Here is a 22,357-nt window from a genome sequence, read left to right on the forward strand (position 1 = left end):
TAAAGATCTCCTTATGTTTAAAAGAATGGAAAAACTCATACAATATTTCATGTTGGTTCATGTTTCATGTTGGTTTACACATCATCAAAGACCAAACAATTTAGATAAAAAAACGAATCTACCTGATTCATGTAACTTCACAACGAGCCATGTTGTTGTGGGGGTTCATACAAACTCCTGTGAATTTGATCAACTTCCGAGATGATTGCTACTTTTCACCGAGGGAGCTTGTTATCCATCGACATTGCACTACTAGCTTTTTACTCCTGTTAGAGTTAATTACAAACATCATTATTTTGAAGTTTTTTTTGTTTCTCTTCTTTTGTGATTCATATGGGGAATAATACAGCTTTGCATCGTATCATGTTTCAACTTTTTTTCTGATTTTAATTAGAATTGCTTCTTTCCCGGTATAACGAGGTGCAATAAGCCTCAGCTCCAACAAAGACGTGCAAGTGGCGATCTCGTTGGATTTTTCTCGCGTGGCCTTTTTTCCTCCCTCCAGCCAGATATACTAGAAATTATAAATATGTATGATATTTCCACTCCCGGTGGAATTTCCCAGGCTTCCCTGTGTATAGGATTTCCCGGTACTCATTATACCGCGAAGCGATGCGATGGATCTCACCTGCAAATGATATACGAAACCTTTTCCTCCCCGAGGGTGGGATGAGAGGCTGGGAAAAAAGAGTTGAGCCCAGCACAGTGACTGCAAATGAGCGCGTTTGTTAATTTAATTCCTTTCAGCTAGCGCCACCAGACCGCATCGGACTCTCGAGTCAGCGTTGAGGGGTTGAATCTCCCCGAAGGGGGTGAAAGGGCCGAGATTTGAAGGCGTGGGCAGCACCACAGCCGGTAGGCTCCGTTCCGCGGTCTCGTGCTAATGAGTAATTAGATTTGTTAGCACAGGACTTGGAGCACTTCGTGCGGAAAGGGCCTTTTCGACGCACTGACACAGAGAAGGCTTTCACGCGGTTATATTTGCTGAAAGTCATTATGATGATGGGATTCCAGGAGGAGAATAATAACAAGTGACTTAATTATTGTACTATTTATATTTGAATTTGAAACTTGAAATTATCAGGCAAAGTTTCACCTGTCTCAACCCAAAACTTTCAATTAACTTCAAGACTGGTTTTTCTGCTATTTCAAGCACTCTCAGACAAAAAAGAAAGAAAACTTCCAAACATTCTCACCAAAACTTCCACCAGTAAAAAAAAAAAACATTCACCAGTTTCGATCTATTCCCAGCTTGGCCGTTAGCCTTCAGTTTGCAGAAAGAAAGTGTACACAATTTTGTGCAAGGTCCAGAACACAAGCAGCAAAAAAAAAAACGCCCAGCCGGAAAGCAAAAGTCGTAAAAACTAACTACAACTCTAGTCACTTTTTCATGTTTTCCGGGCGTTTTTTTCCTTCTCTCAACGCAGTTGTTTCCAATTTTTGCTTCGTCTTCCTCTACAGCCAATAGTTTCTCATTGCCCCCTCCTCCCCCACACCACGAAACAAACTTCTTGCTTTCTTCACATATTTTCCTCCCAGAGGAAGTTGGGGTGCCAGCAGAAATGAGGAGGAAAAGATCGTCACATTTTATGACGGCTCTCGGGGTCTTTGTTTGCAATAGTGTTGCTGGACCCCTCGAAGAAGCTTCTTCCAAAGTTTCCGGCCCGTTCCGGGTCCCCCGAAGCCAATGGTTCAAGCAACAGACGGAACACTGTCGCTTGGAGAGCAATCCTTTCGTGAGACTGGGCGAAAAAAGGGACACTGGATTGCGTCAGCTTAAAGGGACGAACTGAAAAGTCGAAATTGTGTGGAGTTTTTTGAAAACAAAAACTTAATATAGCAATTCTCTACCAAAACCGGAAATGGATTTTATTTGTATTTTTTGATTTGGCTCAAATTTTGTGGGGGCCTTCCCTCTGGCCAAATATACTATTTTGTGTCATTGGTTCACCCATACAAGTCTCCATACAATTTTGGCAGCTGTCCATACAAAAATGGTATGTAAATATTCAAACAGCTGGAACTTTTGAGTGAATTTTCTGATCAATTTGGTATCTTCGGAAAAGTTGTAGGTATTGTTGAGGACTTTTGAGAAAAAAATAGGTACACGGAAAAAAAATGCAGATTTTTTTATCAACTTTTTGCCTTCCTCACTGAGGTAAGGCTATAATCCTGCTCTAAAAATGAACTTCGTATAAAAACGTCGTAGACCCACCTTCATGTATACATATCGACTCAGAATCGAAAACTGAACAAATGTCTGTGTGTATGTGTGTGTGTGTGTGTATGTCTGTGTGTATGTATGTATGTGACCAACAAACTAGCTCATGTTTCTCGGCACTGGCTGAACCGATTTGACCCGAACTTGTTGCATTCGACTTGGTTTAGGGTCCCATAGATCGAGTTTTATACAGATTGAAGTTTCGATAAGTAGTTCAAAAGTTATGTATAAAAATGTGTTTTCACATATATTTGGATCTCACTTAACTGTATGTAAACTATGTCCGGATCCACCATCCGACCTATTGTTGGTTAGGTTATCAAAAGACCTTTCCAACGAGTCCAAAACATTGAAGATCTGGCAACCCTGTCTCGAGATATGGCCCTTAAGTGATATTGATGTACTTTTTTGAAGTCGGATCTCACTTAAATGTATGTAAACTATGTCCAGATCCACCATCCGACCTATTGTTGGTTAGGTTATCAAAAGACCTTTCCAACGAGTCCAAAACATTGAAGATCTGGCAACCCTGTCTCGAGATATGGCCCCTTAAGTGATATTGATGTACTTTTTTGAAGTCGGATCTCACTTAAATGTATGTAAACTATGTCCGGATCCACCATCCGACCTATTGTTGGTTAGGTTATCAAAAGACCTTTCCAACGAGTCCAAAACATTGAAGATCTGGCAACCCTGTCTCGAGATATGGCCCCTTAAGTGATATTGATGTACTTTTTTGAAGTCGGATCTCACTTAAATGTATGTAAACTATGTCCGGATCCACCATCCGACCTATTGTTGGGTAGGTTATCAAAAGACCTTTCCAACGAGTCCAAAACATTGAAGATCTGGCAACCCTGTCTCGAGATATGGCCTCTTAAGTGATATCGATGTACTTTTTGGAAGCCGGATCTAAAAAATAGATGAAACTTGTGTACAGCCATTCTTGTGAGGAAGGCTCCAACCACATAGGTTGATTAAGTTAGTTTTTTTCACTAAAACTCAATTTCCCAAAATACGTATTTATTGATTTTCGAGATTTTTTGATATGAGCAATTCTCTACAAAATCGGTCTTTTTCTTAAATTTTAATTTTTGTATTTTTTAATCCGACTGAAACTTTTTTGGTGCCTTTGGTATGCCCAAAGAAGCCATTTTGCATCGTTAGTTTGTCCATATAATTTTCCATACAAATTTGGCAGCTGGCCATACAAAAATGATGCATGAAAATTCAAAAATCTGTATCTTTTGAAGGAATTTTTCGATCGATTTGGTTTCTTCGGCAAAGTTGTAGGTATGAATATGGACTACACTGAAAAAAATTATGCACGGTAAAATTTTTTTTGGTGATTTTTTATTTAATTTTTTGTCACTAAAACTTGATTTGCAAAAAAAAGCCTATTTTTAATTTTTTTTATTTTTTATATGTTTTAGAGGACATAAAATGCCAACTTTTCAGAAATTTCCAGGTTGTCCAAAAAATCTTTGAGCGAGTTATGAATTTTTGAATCAATACTGATTTTTTTCAAAAAAATCCAAAAATCGGGTGCAAAAATTTTTCAACTTCATTTTTCGATATAAAATCAAATTTGCAATCAAAAAGTACTTAAGTGAAATTTTGATAAAATGCACCGTTTCAAGTTAGAGCCATTTTTAGGTAATTTTTTTGAAAATAGTCGAAGTTTTTTTATTTTTAAAAATAAGTGCACATGTTTTAATTTTTTTTTTGAAAAGCTAAGAAAATTCTCTACATTTTGCACTTTTGAACTTTGTTGATACGACCCTTAGTTGCTGAGATATTGCCATGCAAAGGTTTAAAAACAGGAAAATTGATGTTTTCTAAGTCCCATCCAAACAACACACCATTTTCTGATGTCGATATCTCAGCAACTAATGGTCCGATTTACAATGTTAAAACATGAAACATTCGTGAAATTTTCCGATCTTTTCGAAAAAAATATTTTCATAAATTTTAAATCAAGACTTACATTTTAAAAAGACCAAAAATACAATATTACGCCCAAATCAAGTTTAAGTGACAAAAAGTGAAATTAAAAATCACCAATTTTTTTTACCGTGTATCATTTATTTTCAGTGTACAGTCATGCCTCGGTTTTGCACGCCTCGGTTTTGCACTGCCCCGGTTTTGCACCGTTCAGCTGCCTCGGTTAAGCACGGCCCAGTGCTTAACTGAAGCACAGAGCTTATGGAAGCCATTGGCTTTAATCGTATGAAAAATCATGCAAACATCAAAAAATTATAGTGTTTTGGAATCGGAATGATGTCAGTTATCCATTAAAATTATAATTTCACGAAAATTTTCACAAAAATACGTGTTTTTTCTGTATTTTGGAAATACATTTTTTTTTCTCTAAAGAATCCAAAAATATATTGTTATTGGAATATGGGTATCAAACGATCGGGATTTTTTCATACGTTTCGAATTAAATAACAACATTTTTAGAAAATACTCTGATTTTTCACAAAACTACGTATTTTTGAATAAAATACTCAAAATTTCCGTTTTTACAATGTGGGTACCAAACGATCGGGATTTTTTCATACATTTCGAAAGTCATAACAATATTTTTTTTTTGAAAATACTCAAAATTTTCACAAAACTACGTAATGATGCAAAATGGCTTCTTTAGGCATACCGAAGGCACCAAAAAGTTTCAGCTGGATTAAAAAATACAGAACAAATCGAATGACCGAAATCTCAAAGAATTGCTCCTTAGTTAAAAACCTGAAAAATGAAAGGGTTCGTACTGCCCCACCGTCACGAAATACCGAAAAATGGACCTCGGATTTGTGATCAAGGACCAAAATTACCCCTTAAAGCAAAGTTTCACGAAAATCGAAGAGGGGTCAGGGCAACTTTTACAGATTTCGTGTGAGTTGGTGGAGAATTACCCATTAAAAAAATAACTAGATATTTGTTCCTAAAACAGGTTTCTAAGCAAAAAATATTGGATGATATTATTATTCAACATTTAAAATAGATTTGTTAGATAAATAAAAAAAATACGCCACTGGGAAAATATAACGAAGTTGAAAGATATTTGCGACCAATATTTCGATTTTTCGAAAAAAAAAAAAACTGTATTGATTGAAAAAATCATAAATCGGTAATAGATTTTTTGCCCATTCAGGAAATTTCTGACAAGTTGGCATTTGATGTCCTCTAAAACATATCAAAAAATAAAAAAATAAAATTAAAAATAATGTTTTTTGCAAATCAAGATTGAGTGACAAAAAGTGAAATAAAAAATAACCAATTTTTTTTAACCCGAACAGACGGTAATAACTAAATTCATGCCATTTCAATAACAAATACTGTTAAAATAACAGGAAGTGTTATGGAATATTCTTGCAAAATCCATGTTTGCATAAGAGTTCAATAACAGTTTATGTTATTATAACAAAATTAGTTATTGGTCTGATATTGATTGAAAGCCAGAAAAACTTGAGAGTAACATTTTTTGTTATGGAAGAATACCTCAAATTGTTATTGGGATGATCTGATTTGTTGTTAAAATAACAAAAAATAATAACAAAGAATTTATTTCAATATTTGAAAATACTAGGCGAATAACATTTTATGTTATTTATAACAAGATTTGTTATTCGCCGTTATGATTTTTTTGTTATTGGATTGTTATTGTAACAACAGACTAATAACATTTTTAGTTATTCTTCGAACAAATCTTTGTTATTATTTTTTGTTATTTTAACAACTAATCCGATCATCCCAATAACATTTGGAGATATTCTTCCATAACAAGAAATGTTATTCCAAAGTTGTTTTGGATTTCAACCAATATCAGACCAATAACAAATTTTGTTATGATAACATAAACTGTTATTATACCCTTATGCAAAAATGGATTTTTCAAGAAGATTCCATAACAATTTCTGTTATTTTAACAATATTTGTTATTGAAATGGCATGAATTTTGTTATTACCGTCTGCCCGGGCTGTATCATTTTTTTAGTGTAGTCCATATCCATACCTACAACTTTGTCGAAGACACCGAATTGATCGAAAAATACCTTCAAAAGATGCAGATTTTTAAATTTTCATGCATCATTTTTGTATGGACAGCTGCCAAATTTATATGAAAAATTATATGGACAAACTAATGATGCAAAATGGCTTCTTTGGGCATACCGAAGGCACCAAAAAAGTTTCAGCCGGATTACAAAATACAATAAAAAAGGACCGATTTCGTAAAGAATTGCACTAAATTTAAAATAAAATCATTGTTTGTCTATTTGATTGCTATTGTAATGGCGATTTTCCGTGCAAAAAAAGCATAGCTTAAATCTCCCTTGCCAGATTGCTCATCCGAGCTGGCGCTCCCAAAAGGATAAAATATCAACTTCGCCCAACGACTCGTCTTTTTCAATGCCACTATTTTTTTTCCTGCACAATGTTGTTGGTCCAAAAGTTTCGAGTGTTGAAAATGAACTGCTCGCAACTTGCAGACAGCTTTTTTCCCCTACACTTCCTGGTCGTGATTTTTTTTCCCAGCCAGGAAAGAGAAAAAGGAAGTGGAAAAAAGTGGAAATTTATTACAACATACATAAGCACATTACGATTACGATCATCGTAATAACCGTTCGGCCCTCCAGCATTCTTGATGCTCCGGCTTCTTTTGGTTGGCTCGTGTGTGACACACTGGAGCCCACGTGCGCTTCAAGTCATATTTTCTTATTACCCCAAGTCCCCCCTCGAATCTGAGATCTCGGACCTCTTCTTCCCCTACCTGGTTTCAAACTCCCAACCGAAGGAAACACGGATGATGGTTCACATTTTCATCAACGTTCGACCCATTAAAGGAATTATGACCACCGCCACCACCACCACCATATATGGTGAGGTTTGCTGTCCCATTTCACCCCCTCGCTTCCTCCAGAATGGGCGTTGATGACGACGAATGGCGATGGCCTTCCCCTCCGGGGTGGCCTTCGTCAGCGGAAAATTGCAGCCACTCGCAGAAAAGATGACTGCTGACGGGGTGGAAAACTGTGAGCTTGACTGGTCTTGACTTTGAGACGGGGAAGCTGTCCAAGAAGTGGGTGTCATTTGAGGAGAGCATGTCTTTCTTTAGACTGTCAGCTTGAAATGACTCAGAAAAGACTACTGTTTTAAAATTTTATGATTGAATTGAATTGATCCTCTTCAATAATAATTGTTTTTGGGGAATTAATGAATTTTCAAAGCTTCAAGTTCAAAGCGAACGTTTGCTTAATCTAATTTAATCATTTGAAATACCGTCATTCGGGGTGACAAATTTCAGCATGTTTGTATGACCCAATTTCACATTAGATGGTGGTTTATGAAAATAATTCATTCAAACATTTTCAATAAAAAAATTATTTCCATTTCTTAATCCTAAAATAATGGCAAATTTTAGCAAAAATAAATTCGTTCCAATGTCAAAACAAAAAAAAACTACCTCTCAAAAAAGGTTCCATCATCAGACGAAAACAACTTGAAATTCGGCACGGTTCGCCACTTCCGAAAAACCGGTGTGGCCACCCACTCGCACCAGTTTAAATCCTTGTCCGTGGCCGGCGAGCGCGGGCAACCGAAAATATTTTTCCCCCAGTTCAGCAATCACGAGTTGGAAAAACTGGCACCGTAGCGAAACAGAGAAGAATCCGAAAAAGCACTGAAAACTAAAAAAAACGAAAATCTTCCAGTTGGATAAATTCAAAATTTGGCCGCGCCAACACTTAAACGGGAAGGATTTGTTAGGGCAGTGATGCTTTTTTTTTAAACAAAAAAGCAAAAAGCAAAAAGCAAAAAGCAAAAAGCAAAAAGCAAAAAGCAAAAAGCAAAAAGCAAAAAGCAAAAAGCAAAAAGCAAAAAGCAAAAAGCAAAAAGCAAAAAGCAAAAAGCAAAAAGCAAAAAGCAAAAAGCAAAAAGCAAAAGCAAAAAGCAAAAAGCAAAAGCAAAATGCAAAAAGCAAAAGCAAAAAGCAAAAGCAAAAGCAAAAGCAAAAACAAAAAGCAAAAAGCAAAAGCAAAAACAAAAACAAAACAAAAACAAAAGCAAAAGCAAACAGCAAAAACAAAAAGCAAAAGCAAACGCACACGCAAAAGCAAAAAGCAAAAAGCAAAAAGCAAAAAGCAAAAAGCAAAAAGCAAAAAGCAAAAAGCAAAAAGCAAAAAGCAAAAAGCAAAAAGCAAAAAGCAAAAAGCAAAAAGCAAAAAGCAAAAAGCAAAAAGCAAAATAAAACATAAATGGCATTTTCGCACTTCTGCCCACTCTTACAAGAGCATTCGGCCAGTCTACAAAAGTCGTGCAAAGGCGAAAATCTGGAAAGAAAATAGACACCTCGACACACAATCACACACAGCCCCTTTGCTCAACACATTTGCAGGCTGAAAAGTGCGAAATAAGCCAGATTCGGTTGGGCCCGTTTTTTGGGCGGTGCGTTTTAAAACAAAACAACACGGAGATAGAAAAAAGCAAAGACAACTGGCAAACCGTAAAGTGAGATGAGACAGGAAAGAAGATTAATGCTTTTTTTTGGTGCACACACACTCACACTGAAATTCACATGGACATTCCGGAAAGCTCGACGGAATGAAAACACAAAAAAATACAGACGCACGAGTGCGTCATTTTTTTGTGTGAAAGTGTTTTAGTTGTTTTAACGGATTTCGCTTGCGGGTAGAGATTTGTTTCCGGAACGAGGGCTTTAATCATTTCGCTAACTTTTGAGAAGCATTAGACTGGAAATGCTCAAATTAAGACTTTAAAAGTGTTTTAAATGTACCCGGGCAGAAGGTAATAACAAAATTCATGCCATTTCAATAACAAATACTGTTAAATTGACAGATATGTTCGAAGAATTACTTAAAATGTTATTAGTCTGTTATTACAATAACAATCCAATAACATCATAACGACGAATAGCAACTATTTTTATAAATAACATAAAATGTTATTGACTTAGTATTTTCAAAAATTAAGAAATGTTCTTCCCAAGTTATTTCCGTCTGCTCATGTAGGATGCTACAGATAAAAAAAAAGAACCAATTATTCATGTGAAACAAGACATTTTTTGAAAATAATTTGTGATCAAATAAAAATAATGGCTCACTTCAAGTTTTCAAACGATGAGGTTAACGGTTTTAGTCTTCTCATACATAGTTTTCTAGGTATAGTGTAATGAGCTCCTTTCGAACTTTAGTTAACATCACAACAATTTCCTAACAATGAACTACCATTTCAGCCGCACCAATGAAATTTCTGAGAGGCACACATACAACTCTGAACCACAAGCAAATAGCATGTTCAGTGTAGCATTTGTATGGAAACAAATTCCCGGAGCCCAAGCAACAACCGGTAAACCGGATTCGTGGAAGAAAAAGTCCATTGTTGTGGGAAAATTTTGCTCCACTATGTGAAACTGCTACGAAGAGGCTTTTCCGCGGCAAAATGGGACAATAGATGTTTAGGATCAATTAGGGTTGAATATTTGGCAAAGTTCAATATTGGTTAACGAACGGGAGTTTATTAGCATAGGATTGTTTGTACTTGTTAGAGATTATGGAATGTTTAGCTAAGCTATAAAAATTTGAAATATGAAATTTGTTTTGTTCATTATTTTTCACGTATTCAAAATTAAATGAATTGAAATGTAAATCATATCATTATCATTGCATTCTTTCAAACATATAACGCCTTTCCAAATAATTATTTTCAATCTCTTTTGATTTAAACAGAAAATGTAAACAAATGGAGCAGTAATATTAAATTTGTAAATATTTAAATAAATTTTCGATTATATGGCTGGCCAGCAGCAATTTTATGCAAATTTGAGAATAGTTGATTCTTTATAAATATTTTTCTTAAATTTCTGAAATGGTTCATGAAATAATGATTTGTTCTGTTCAAAATATGCAATGAAAAAGAATCTCATAAGTAGAAAATTTCCAAAATGGTTTTTCGATTGTTTCCTCGTTCTACAAAATGACACATATGTTATATGTAATTAAATTCAGTTTTGACCAATTTCTTATACTTTTATATTTTTTATTTTATCACCATCGTATTCCCCGGAAAATTTTGCATAATAATCAATGTAAATCTCAAACTAAAATTAACTATTGGTGAGATACAGCGATTTTACTCAACAAAGTTTGTGCAGCATTCAGAAATACATGGTGTACTTTTCAAAAAAAAAAAAAACTGGCTTAAACCACCTATATGGTTGATGCCTTCCTCACTTTTTACCAACAATGGGTAATATGAGTGGTTTGGACACATATTTCAGCTATTTTTTTAGATCCAGAAAAATAAGTACACAGATATAACTTAAGTGGTCATAACTCGAGACAGGGATGCCAGATCTTCAATGTTAAGGACTTGTTGGAAAGGTCTCTTGATTGCCTAACCAACGATGGGTTGGATGATGGATCCGGACATCGTTTGCATACATTTAATTGAGATCCGGCTTCAAAAAAGTACATAAATATTACTTAAGTAGTCAAAACTCGAGACAGGGTTGCCAGATCTTCAATGTTATGGACTCGTTGGAAAGGTCTCTCGATTACCTAACCAAAGATGGGTCGGGTGATGGATCCGGACATCGTTTGCATACATTTTATTGAGATCCGGCTTCAAAAAAGTACACAGAAAAAAAAATGATGGTAATATTCATCAGGAAATGGTGACAGATTTTGTGGCAAAATAAATGATAAAACCCCAGAAAATGATGAATTTTGATCAGTTTTTGATGAATATTCATCAGGTTCACTTTTTTACACATTTTTTATGTAATATTACACAAATAAAGAGGTAATATTCAACCTACCAAATTTTCTACATTCCTAAATTCAACTTTTTTTTTCTGTGTACTTAAATATTACTTAACTGATCATAATTCGAGACAGGGTTGCCAGATCTTCAATGATGTAAGCATGTTGGAAAGGTCTCTCGATTACCTAACCAATAATGGGTCGGATGATGGATCCGGACATTGTTTACATGCATATAAATGAGATCCAGATATATGTGAAAACACATTTTTATGCATAACTTTTGAACTAGTTATCGAATCTTCAAACAATGCAATAGCGATGTATGGGACCCTAAACCAAGTCGAATGCAATTGGTTTGGTCAAAATCGGTTCAGCCAGCGTTGAGAAAACTCAATGAGAATTTTGGTCACATACATACATACACACACAGACATTTGTTTAGTTTTCGATTCTGAGTCGATATGTATACATGAAGGTGGGTCTTCGAGCTTTTAATAAAAAGTTCATTTTTAGAGCAGGATTATAGCCTTACCTCAGCTAGGAAGGCAAAAATGGATTAATCTCGCATAGTTCGGTTTTTATGTGTGAGAAACTTATTTCGGATTTTTTATTCATATGACAGAGTGCTGCGCAAAATCATACTTTTTTCAATAAAATTGCTGTATCTCGCCAATAGTTCATTTTAGTTTGAGGTTAACATTGATTATTATGTAAAATTTACCAGGGAGCACGATGGTGATAAAATAAAAAATATAAAAGTATAAGAAATTGGTCAAAACTGAATGTAAATACTTAAAAGGTTAAAATACTATAGAAGGGGCATTTAAGGGTTAAGATTTTTAATTAATTGAAAATAGAGGGCGTTGCCAAAAAAAAAGAGGGATGGTCAAATTAGGACCAAACTTTGGATATCTGTTAACTATCGATAGATGAACGTTTCCTCCAAGTTTGGTCCAAATCGGTGAAGGTTGAGTCCAAAAGTGTACCCAGTTGATCTGGAATAGCCCATTCTAGATATGAAATTCAAAATGTGAAGAAATGGTTAAAAGTTTGGCTTGCCTAACATTGATGTAGATATCAAATTGTGCATTTGATCAGTTTTCATTATACATTATGTTATCCAATATGATAATGATCTAAAATGGTAAACAACAAGTGAATATTTTTGCTAATATTGGAAATAAATTTCACAAAAAATATGTCTCGTTTATTCAGACTTTATTTGAAACAACATAACTCTGTGCTGAAGTGGCAAAACTTTGCCCTAACCAGGAAATTTTGCTTCCTATTTTCCATGCCAGCAAAACATTGTCCTTTTTTTTGCCAAAAACCAGTACCACAACAACGATTAAAACCAATTTAACCCAGTTTATACAACTCTACGCTGTGGCAGTGGGATAACATTAGCCAAATCTGTGTCCTCCAGCGAGGACGGTCGCGACGTCATCTGGACGAACAGCAGCAGATAGCCTGACCTCCCCGTTTTCCTCCCCTTGTAGGGTTGGTGGTCGTCGCAGAACTTGAATTTGTGACGCAAACTAGCTAGCGCGTGGATTAAAAAGTTGACGCGGATTTTGCATAATCAACCGACCGCCAAATCAACCAGCACAATCCCCTTTTTGCATAATGCAAACAATTGTTTAGCATCGAGCAAAACCGATTAACACCTACTCACCTCCCTCTCACAAGCCTACAAGGTACATTATTTCCGTTGATGATATTAAATTTAATAATTAATTTTCCTGTTAAAACATGGCGCCTGCGGTCTGGTCTGGTTGCATTATAAATAAAGCTCTCATTCTGCAAGTGTGAAAAACATTTGCACACATCCCAACCTAGAGAGAGAAAGACATTTTGCAACCCCGCCCCCCTGGAGGTATGCAAGAAAAGCTCTCATGAACAATGTTTCACCTCCTCCACCCACTTTTTATGAGATTATCCGCCCCCCCCTCCCCCCTCCTCACCTTTTTCCCGAAACTCGCTGCCGACAGAGAGAGAGAGCGTGGAGCTGATTTCACTCCTTTGAGATTATGATATTTAATAATTTCGCAATTTTATAAACACACGAGGCTGGCAAGAAGCCTTTGTGTCAATGGAGACACTTTTCCGAAAAGTTCGTGCTCCCGACAGCGGGGGCGGGGAGAAGTGGAGTGTGGGGGTGCGGCACTTTGGGGGCGCAGAATTTCCCGTTAGAGATGACATGAAACGGCATAAGAAAGTGCAGTGGCAGCATCAGGCTGGGAGGCTGAAATGGCTTTGTCGTCTCAGGTTTTTCGGAGCCCGGGGAAATTATGGAAAGCATGTGACTCACATTAGGGTGGGCGAGAGCTGAATGAGTTATGAAAAGGCAGCAGGGGTGTGAAAAGGGCTCGAGAATTTATATGGTTTTAGTGTGTATTTGGTATTTCTTAATTATTTTTTTTTAATTTTTAAAAGAAAATGTGACAAATTGGAGCAAACTAGGCTTAGAGACCAATTAATTTTAAAAAATCTAACGAGACCACACAGAAAAAAAATGATGGTTATATTCATCAGGAAATGGTGATACATTTTTACACATTATTTATGTAATTTTACTCAAAAAAGAGGGATTATTCAACCTAACAAAGTTTCAGCCTTCCAAAGTTCAACTTTTTTTTTGCTGTGGTGCACGTTGCTTGCTAATTTTTTTGTTTATTTAAATTTTGAGACATTCAAAAATACTTTTATTTAAGTTGTAAAAAAAGGTTAAAAAGCTGGATTGATAAAAAAAATTGACACGAATTTGAATATTTATCGCAGTTGGCTAAGTTGTCAATGATGTTTTTATTTTTTCTGGATGTTTTTTTTTCAAAAAAAAAAAAAATTAAATTACAGTTTTGGTCAAGGTTTTAATTAGGTCGATGCAAATACTTTTCAAAGTATATGTTATTTTCCTGTGTTTTTGATCATTTTAGGTTTGTTGAAAAATATTTTGTAGTTATATTTGTAATATTTCGGTTTCGTTATGTTTTTTTTCCATCTGAAATGTTATAATTTTCAAAACCGTAGCACACAAAATCGTCAAAGTAATAAATCTATGGCTAATGATTTACATTTTTATTGATTTGCCTCTTCTTGTATTTGCCCATTGCACAGTGGTCCAGATAGCAAAATTTAGTAGGTAATATATTTTCTGAAAAATGGTGAAATTTTCGAGTTTTTGTGTCTTCAGAAGAGTTGTTGCGCAATTATCACAAAAACGCTAAAAATAGCCAAAAATTTATATTTTGGCAAAATTTATATTTTGGCAGTTTGGCTGAACTCAAATAGTTGGACAATTTTCTATTTTTGTCATGGTGGTTCTCAAAGCTGATCCCTTGAAAATTATTCATTTTCAAATGAAGATATCTTGAGTTTAATGAGAAATAGTTCTTGAACTCTGATTTCATGTTGCTTAATATTTGGCCTGCGCTTTTTTTGAGATATATAAGTTTCAAATTTACATATTTTTCCCTTGAAATAGCTGTGATTTTAACCCTTTAGGATGCACAGCAACCTAGGAAGTTGTTGTCTTCTTATTCAAAAATTGTCAAACGTACAAAACTAATACGGCAAAAATCTGGTTTTGAAAATAGTTAAACTTTGTTTTAATTATTAAAATTGTTAGACTATAATGCTGTCACAAAATGCTTTTCATATTGTAACAGAAATGCTTCTTTCCAAAAATTTCAAAAATACTAGTAAGCTTATTTTAAGTCGTCTCCATCGAACTGAGTTCCTAAAATTCCTAAAAAACCTAAAAGTTTAATTGTTTTAATTTTAATATATTTAAAATAAATTTAAAAGATTTTTGTAACATTTTCAGATATTTTCGTTCAAACATTTGAAATAAAATAAAATTTGTTTCATTTGAATATAAACACTTAAGACAAATATTTCTCAAAAATATTGTCCCTCGAGTCTTGCCGAGGACGGGGGGAGGGGCAGATAAAAAAATATGATAATAAAAAAAAATTGAAAAACATTTTGTGGTTTTTGGAAATTTAACAAATATGCTAAAAACGCAGGGGAATGCACTTTAAATTCATTTCTGTTGATTGCATTTAAATTTCCATAAAAAATTTGGAGTTTATTGAAAAATTATTGTTTGCCTCATGATTTTTGAAGGGGGGAGGGGGGGAGTTTGACAAAACCTTTAAATAAAATGTGTACCATCCTAAAAAAAATTGATTCCAAAATACCATCTAAACAAATTCCATCAAATCAACCAATCTGAACAAATCCTCATCAAATAAAACCCTCTTAAACTTTTTTTGTGTCCATCGGTCAAAAATTTTGCCAAAAATCTTAAGATTGCTTAAAGGTACATGTAGAAAATCTCAAAATTTAATATTACAGAAAATTTATTGAATCCTCTAAAAAGATGATTTTCAATCACTCTTGAAACTTTCATGAAGATACTACATGATTAAACTGGGTTAGAGACGATTTTCTGCTCAACATTTTGCCGTGCACAAAGCGGACTGTCAAACTTTCTGAGCGTTTTTTTCGAAACACCGAGTTTATTTACGGGTGCCACGATATCTCGAAATGGGATGAACCAAATTGGCTGAAACTCGGGGTGAAGATTCTCAAGAACTATTCCGTGTGCATGACGAAGCCCGATTTTGAAATTTTGCTTTTTTTAAAAAATACAAAAATCAAAAACTGACTTCTTTTTATATCAAAAACACAAAAATATTTTTATCTTTTTTTAAAATAAGTTTTTTGAAAATCGGCCTTCGTCATGCACACAGGACCGGTGTAACGAGTCTTCACCAAAATGTTGAGCCGATTTGGTCAAGGCAGTGTTGAGATATCGTGGCACCCGTTTTTTGAAACTGCTAACTTCAAATAGCTATATCTTGGCAATGATACAACCAAATGTCTTCAAATTTGTTTTGATAATAGATGAAAATGTATATTTTAATGTCCTGGAAACAAGTTATAAATAAAATTAAGTTTGTGCTCACGCCAGCCTCTGACTTATTTGTTGATTTACATATATGTAACCCCTTAAGTGCATTCTAAAAATATGTGTTCCAACAAATGTAGTTTTTTTTTTTATATTTTGACTAAATTAATGTAAAGATTTCAGAAATATCACTCAATTTGTTCACGTTTGTTTGCAGTTTTATGAAATAATATATTCAAAACAAATGTGGAAAACAATAAAAAAAACTAAATCACGACCAAAAATTAAACAAAAAAAAGCTAAAAAGTAAAAAAATAAATAAAAAAAGTAAAAGCTATAATATTGCGAAATAGTTCTTTAACACCTTAACTTCCAAGCTCGAGAAAAAGGGGGAATTTCCATAAAAAACCCCCTTTTTCTCGAGCTTGGGAGTTTAGGTGTTAATCAATAAAAAAAAGAACCAATGCATAATAGGAAAAAAACATAAAAAATTCTTTAAATGAATTAGACACGACTAACACATAAATTGAATTTTTTTTTAAAATAAGGCAAAACTATTAAAGTTTCCTGTTTTACTGTAAATAATAAAAAGAAAATGAAATTTAAGTTTAAGTTTTTAATAAAATAACAATATTTGAACACTTGAATTATTTTTCAGACCAATTATGAAGGGAGAGGAGGCCGACATAACTTTGAAAATTATTTGCTACTGCCTACACTAAAGTGTTACATTTGTATTTATTATCTTTTTTTATTCTATTTAAAAAATAATATTTTTTAAATTTCAATTTGTTAAGCTTGGTTGCGTTTAAATAGTGTTTTATCAATAATTTTTTAAATTGAAATCAAAATAATATAATGAAATTCATCTCGAAATGTTTAATTCGTAACGTTCTTGGCCATTTCTTGACCTTCCTAAGAGTTTTTCGTGACATAATTCACGGTTGATTAAAGTTTTGCTCAACAATGAATGTATTCATAAATTTGCTTTTTCTTTATTCATCTTGAACATCTCATCGCTAGTGTGAGTACCGTTGCTCTTTCACACCTCATCTGAACACGCACGCAAACACTCACAACGACAACAAAAAGGTGAAAAAAATACATTCTCACACAACACCAGAGCCAAGAGCACTTTGGGGGGGCAGAGCTGACTTTAGCACGCCGTTGGTGGCGCCAAACAAACATCAAAGCAAAGATAGCTTCATTAAAATGATCCATAACTTAAGCCCACAAACATGCGCACACACACACCGATACACATTTCTCATAAAACACCTGCTTCATAAATAGAGGGGGGGTTGGAGGGTGGGAAACCAGGTGACATCTTCATTATCTCTTTGGTGGAGGATGAAAGTTGTTCTCTGGTGTTGCACACTGTCTTTTGACTGCCCTCAAGTCTTGGTTAAAAGTGACACTACTGAGAGAGGATATGCTAGGGTGACCTGCAAAATTAAATAAATTTGAAAAGTTTACCAAAACAAATTTTATAAGCATTACAAACACCACAATTTGTTAAAAAAAAAACTAACATGAAGTCACCCTACCAACTGAGGAAAAAGTTCGTCTTTTCAGGTGATGGTTTCTCGAGTGCCGGAAAAATTTACGACCTTTTGCACCTCAAAAGAGAAGAAATTGATCTCAAGTACCGGCATCTTCAAAAAGGCCTGGACCATATCGCTCGGAAAGCTTGCGTCAATAATGGCCGAAAGCACTCACCAATCCTGGCACACCTGCGGTTCCTCAGACATTGATCCCCAGCGGAGCAGGAAGGCTTTCTCAGAAAACGAAACCACAAATGGGCTCTGGCTCCCTCTGCTGCTGTTGCTGCTGTGGGTAATCAAATTTGCAAGTTTTAATTTATGGACGTTCGTACTGGTGAAAGCTTTCATGTTCAGTTTAAGCACAAACCCCAAAAGCTTCTTCTCTCGTTCCGGCAGGGTTGGTAAATTTTTAATGAAATCAACTAATTTGAAAACGAGAACACACTCCAGTACTCCTAGTCTAATTTTGTTAATTTTTGCTTTTTCCCCCCTCTCTCTCTCTCTCTCTCTCTCTCTTTCCAGGTAAGCCCCGAAAGGTCCAAAGTCCAATTAACACCAATCAAGCCCCCACCTTCGTAGAAGTCTGGCTTTTTGCCGAAAAAGTAAGTGCTAATCATTGGATGTGTTTTTTTTTCGGGTCCCACTGGTCCAAACACTCAACCCCTGTGAAAATTGGGAAACTTTCTAAATTTGTGCCAATTTGGCGGAAATTTCCTTCGGAAAAACCAATTCAAACCACCAGGCGTCCACTTTAAACTTTCACCAAACTCGAGTCGATTAAACCGAAAATCACACCTGGTCAAAATGGATCCCCCCCCCCCCTTCAAAACACTTGAACGGTTGATTGATTTCCCCCGACCCGAGCCCTGTCCTTTGTGTGCGTGATCCATCAAGTAATTTCCATACTTTCAATTAGCAAATGAGCCGATCAAAAAGTTACCTTTTTCCACTTCAAGCAAGAAGGGGTGCAAGGGAAAATTTTCAATCATGCTCGCAGATTGAGATGCTGAAATTGGGGTTCGATTTTGAGCCCGTTCTTGCCGGAAGAAACCCTTCTTTCAGTGCCCTTAACGCAGTGGCGATGATCCGAAAAAGGGATTTCATAGAGGGAGGTGAGGTTCGATTTAAAGGAGACTTTGGAGTGAAGAAAAAGGAAAAAATAAGAAGAAAAACTTTGAGGTTTTTGGTAGAGGTCGGTTACTTGAAATCAGTTTAATGGTCAAATAATTGTCAACCATAATATTTGTTGTTTTTTTGAAATTAAATATGTCTTTATTGAACATTTTTATAATAATTACATTTCTTTTACATGATAAGTGGTATGGCCTAATGCTCTTCATCTTTGTTGTATTTTTCGTTTTATTATTAACTGATCACATTTATTTATTTGCTTCAAATTGTTTTACATTATTGCATTGAATTGAATACATTTGGGTAAAAAAGAAAAAAAAATCACTTAAACAACTAATCCTAACCTAAAACTAAAAAAAAAATCCATTGAAATATTCAAAATCACTAGAACGAGTAAACTACGAACTGTATTTTAAGATGAATGCTCCAAGAGTTCTTACTTGTTCCTGGCGAGATTTGCACCCACGCAGAGTTGTTGTCATCTCGATGAAAATGTTCAGAAGTTCTTGTGGTGAAAACAGGTCACTACTGCCTTCACCCGTTGATGTTGGTTGGTTTTCTCTCGGTTGCTGACTGAAGCCTGGAGGTGTTGTATGCTCTGCAACTCTTTGCCGCTGATTCAACGGCAATGGCTGCAGATTTGGAACCACTCGAGTAGATCCTGCTCCTGGTGACGCCAAAGCAGGAAAATCCACGTCCGTGTATGCTGGTGGTGTTTTGCGACGATTTGGTTGGTGCCTCGTCGTCGCTTGCTGCCGAATTTTTACAAACTCAGCTCGTTTTGGGCAGCTTCGGTTCTTGGTCGAATGGTCGCCGCCGCAATTGAAGCATTTCGCTTCGATGTTCTCGTTGATTGTTTCGCAAGCTTGAGTTTTGTGCTCACCTCCGCAGGTTGCACAACGACTCTTGATGAAACAGTTCCTTCCACCATGTCCAAACTGCAAGCAGTTCGAACATTGCGTCACGTCACGGTGCACTGGACGATAACGTTCCCAAGTCACGATGATGTTGAAAATTGCCCGAACTGCCTTCAGCTCAGACGGCGTTGTCGATCCTTTCTCGAGATGAACCAGGTACAGTTGATCACGATACTTGATGTCCTTGTTGTGTCTCGTCATCTTGAAGACTTCGATCACGTTCAACTTAAGTGTTTTAAGCTCTTCTTTCAGCACACTCACATCCATGTCGTACAGGCCTCGGAGGACCTGTTTCATGGGGCGTTTACCTGGATCGTCATGGCTGTAGTATTCAATCTTTGTGTTGTTCAAGAAATCCCGAACGTAGTTGTAATCCTTTCTGGTAGGTAGCAGAATTTTGAGTCCATCAGCACACAAGCGAATGGAAGCTCGTAAAGCACCAGATTTGATAAACCCGGTTAGCCATTTTCGCACCGAATCCGATGACGATGTTTTCACAAAAATGGGTGGCAACTTTTCCCGTCGTTCAAATTCTTCCTTCTCGCTCACGTCCACAGGGAGGGTAGCGAACTGGTTTCCAGACAATTTTTGAGCGTCCTTGCTCAAACTGCCTGGCTTTGCAGGTAGCGCTTCGGCATTCTTTAGCTTCTTCAAATCTGCCGATCCTGCTGGTGAGGACCGCCTCTTTTTCTTGCCCTGAGGCATTTTTGCACTTTTTAAGCACTTTTCAGGAGCTAAAATCCAGGAGTACCTCACTGAATGATGGTCCACAAAGGAATGAAATATTTGTTGTTATTCTAAACTCAATTCCATTTTTAAATATCATTTTTGACAATTGTCCGTACAAAAATGAGATGTCAATATTCGACAATCTGTATCTCGGGAAGGGACATCGATTTGATGTTTTGAGCAAAGTTATAATCAGTAACAGGACAATAAAGAAAAAAAATTGTTACACTCTAGATATAAAAAAATAGTCGCAAAACTAAAATAAAAATGTACTTTTTACTGTTTTTGAAGTGTTTCTGTAAAGCAAAAATCTAAACTTTTGAGGCATAGACAAAAATTCACATTTTTAATTATTTTCACAGGTATTAATTTATGATTTTTCAATTCCTAAAATTGTGGTATACAAATATTTCAAAATCAAAATTTTCACTCAATAAGAAGTCATTTTTTTTATGAAACGTTCCATTTTCAAAGTTTGAAGATTAATTGAAGAGTAGAAACAATGCACGTCCATTTTTTTATTTATTTTTTTTTTCAGATAGCAAAGAAATTTTACTACAATTTTTCCTTTGTAGACTTTAAAAATTTTATAATTAGTTGCCAAAATAAATTATTGATAAAAATAAAAGTTGAAAAAATTCCACCGTGTTTTACAACTAGCCATAATTTATCAACTGACGATATTTTGGAAACTGTTGGTTCTATTGTCAATTTTAAAGAACGAAATCGTGTTGAAACTTACGTCTCGAATGACCAATTTAAAAATGTTAAAAATTAAGCCTAACATTTTAAAATATTTCAAAACATGAATTTTGATCCAGTGCGTTGCGCGTTTTCAAATTAGTAACACAGAAAAAAATTGATGATAATGTTCATCAGGATATGGTGGCACATTATGTGTCAAAAAAAAGAAATGATGAATTTTACATCAGAAATTGGTAAATACTCATCAGTTTCTGATGAATATTCATCAGGTTTTCGTTTTTACACACAAATATTAAACCTACTAAATTTTCAACCTTCCAAAAACAATGTTTTTTTGTGAATTTCCACAGGTCAACGACAAAAAAATTAAGAACAAATATTGATTTTAACATTGAACAACAATATTTGAAAAAAATCTTTAAATGGCCTTGTTTAGTTTGTAACAAAATGTTTTTACGTTTGAAGAGATGGTTTTGCACTATTGAAACAATTTTATGTTGGGTAATTCGAGCCAATTAAAACATTCTGTTTGTTGATTTATGGCTTAAGAAAAGTTTCAGAATTGACATGGTTTTGTCAACTTTTTTTTTTTTTTTTTTCAACGGCATTGCCATGATTCAATATTCTGAATTACGGTATGCTTAAGGCTACCAACTATTGCTGAGCAAATTTCCGTACACTTTGCCGATATGACACCGTGGTACAGTAGTTGTTCGGTTACTGGGGCTGAGAACGTAGCCCAGTCACCGAATGTTGCTTGTTAACTGGGCTGAACAAAAAATAACGAGGGGACCACCGATGAATAATATTTTCCAGATGAATTTTTATATTTCATCTGGGAAATATTATTCATCGGTGATCCCCTCGTTATTTTTTGTTCAGCCCAGTTACTCAAAATTATTTACAATTCTTCCTTTTCATATTCCTTTAATTGTAACTTGAGATTAAAGAAAAAAATTTAAAAAAATTATATATTGAATATGATTTTTGCATCCATTAACTCCTCGGTCAATTTGGTTTGTTTTGGTTTTTTGACGTTTGTCTGCTTTTTAACTGGGCTACGGCCCAGTTATTGAGTGCCCAGTTAAAAAGCAGCCCAGTTACCGAACAACTACTGTATACCAAAAACTGTCAAGGAATTTTATTTAGATAAATTAAATTAAATAAATTTGAAAATTACAAATATAAAACTGTGTAGTTTTTACAGCTAACAATTTCCACAAAATGCTATCAGAGCGTTTAAGACTTGCACGTTTAAAAGTATTCATAAAATAAACCATGATTTTTATCAAATCATTAAAGTCTTCAATTTTTTTGTAAAACGTTTAAAATATTACGAATTGTCAAATTTGCTTGTACGAATGATATCGTTCTCAGTGTTTTCACGAACACTTTTCCAGAGTTTTTTTTATTGA

At 35.0% G+C, this 22,357-nt stretch overlaps 1 protein-coding gene and 1 long non-coding RNA gene across 3 annotated transcripts in view; both read left to right on the top strand.

Moving 5' to 3' along the window:
- LOC6048982 (limbic system-associated membrane protein) overlaps positions 1-22,357 on the top strand; it is a 512,782-nt gene that overhangs the window by 176,402 nt on the left and 314,023 nt on the right. The window lies entirely within an intron of this gene.
- The window catches only part of LOC119768746, an 84,614-nt gene continuing 80,238 nt past the window's right edge, over positions 17,982-22,357 (top strand). Inside the window, exon 1 of the long non-coding RNA XR_005278203.1 lies at positions 17,982-18,062. This is a non-coding gene — a long non-coding RNA (uncharacterized LOC119768746). The remainder of the gene's footprint in view (positions 18,063-22,357) is intronic.

This window comes from Culex quinquefasciatus, chromosome 1 (genome assembly GCF_015732765.1).
Source record: "Culex quinquefasciatus strain JHB chromosome 1, VPISU_Cqui_1.0_pri_paternal, whole genome shotgun sequence".
Taxonomy (NCBI): Eukaryota; Metazoa; Arthropoda; class Insecta; order Diptera; family Culicidae; genus Culex; species Culex quinquefasciatus.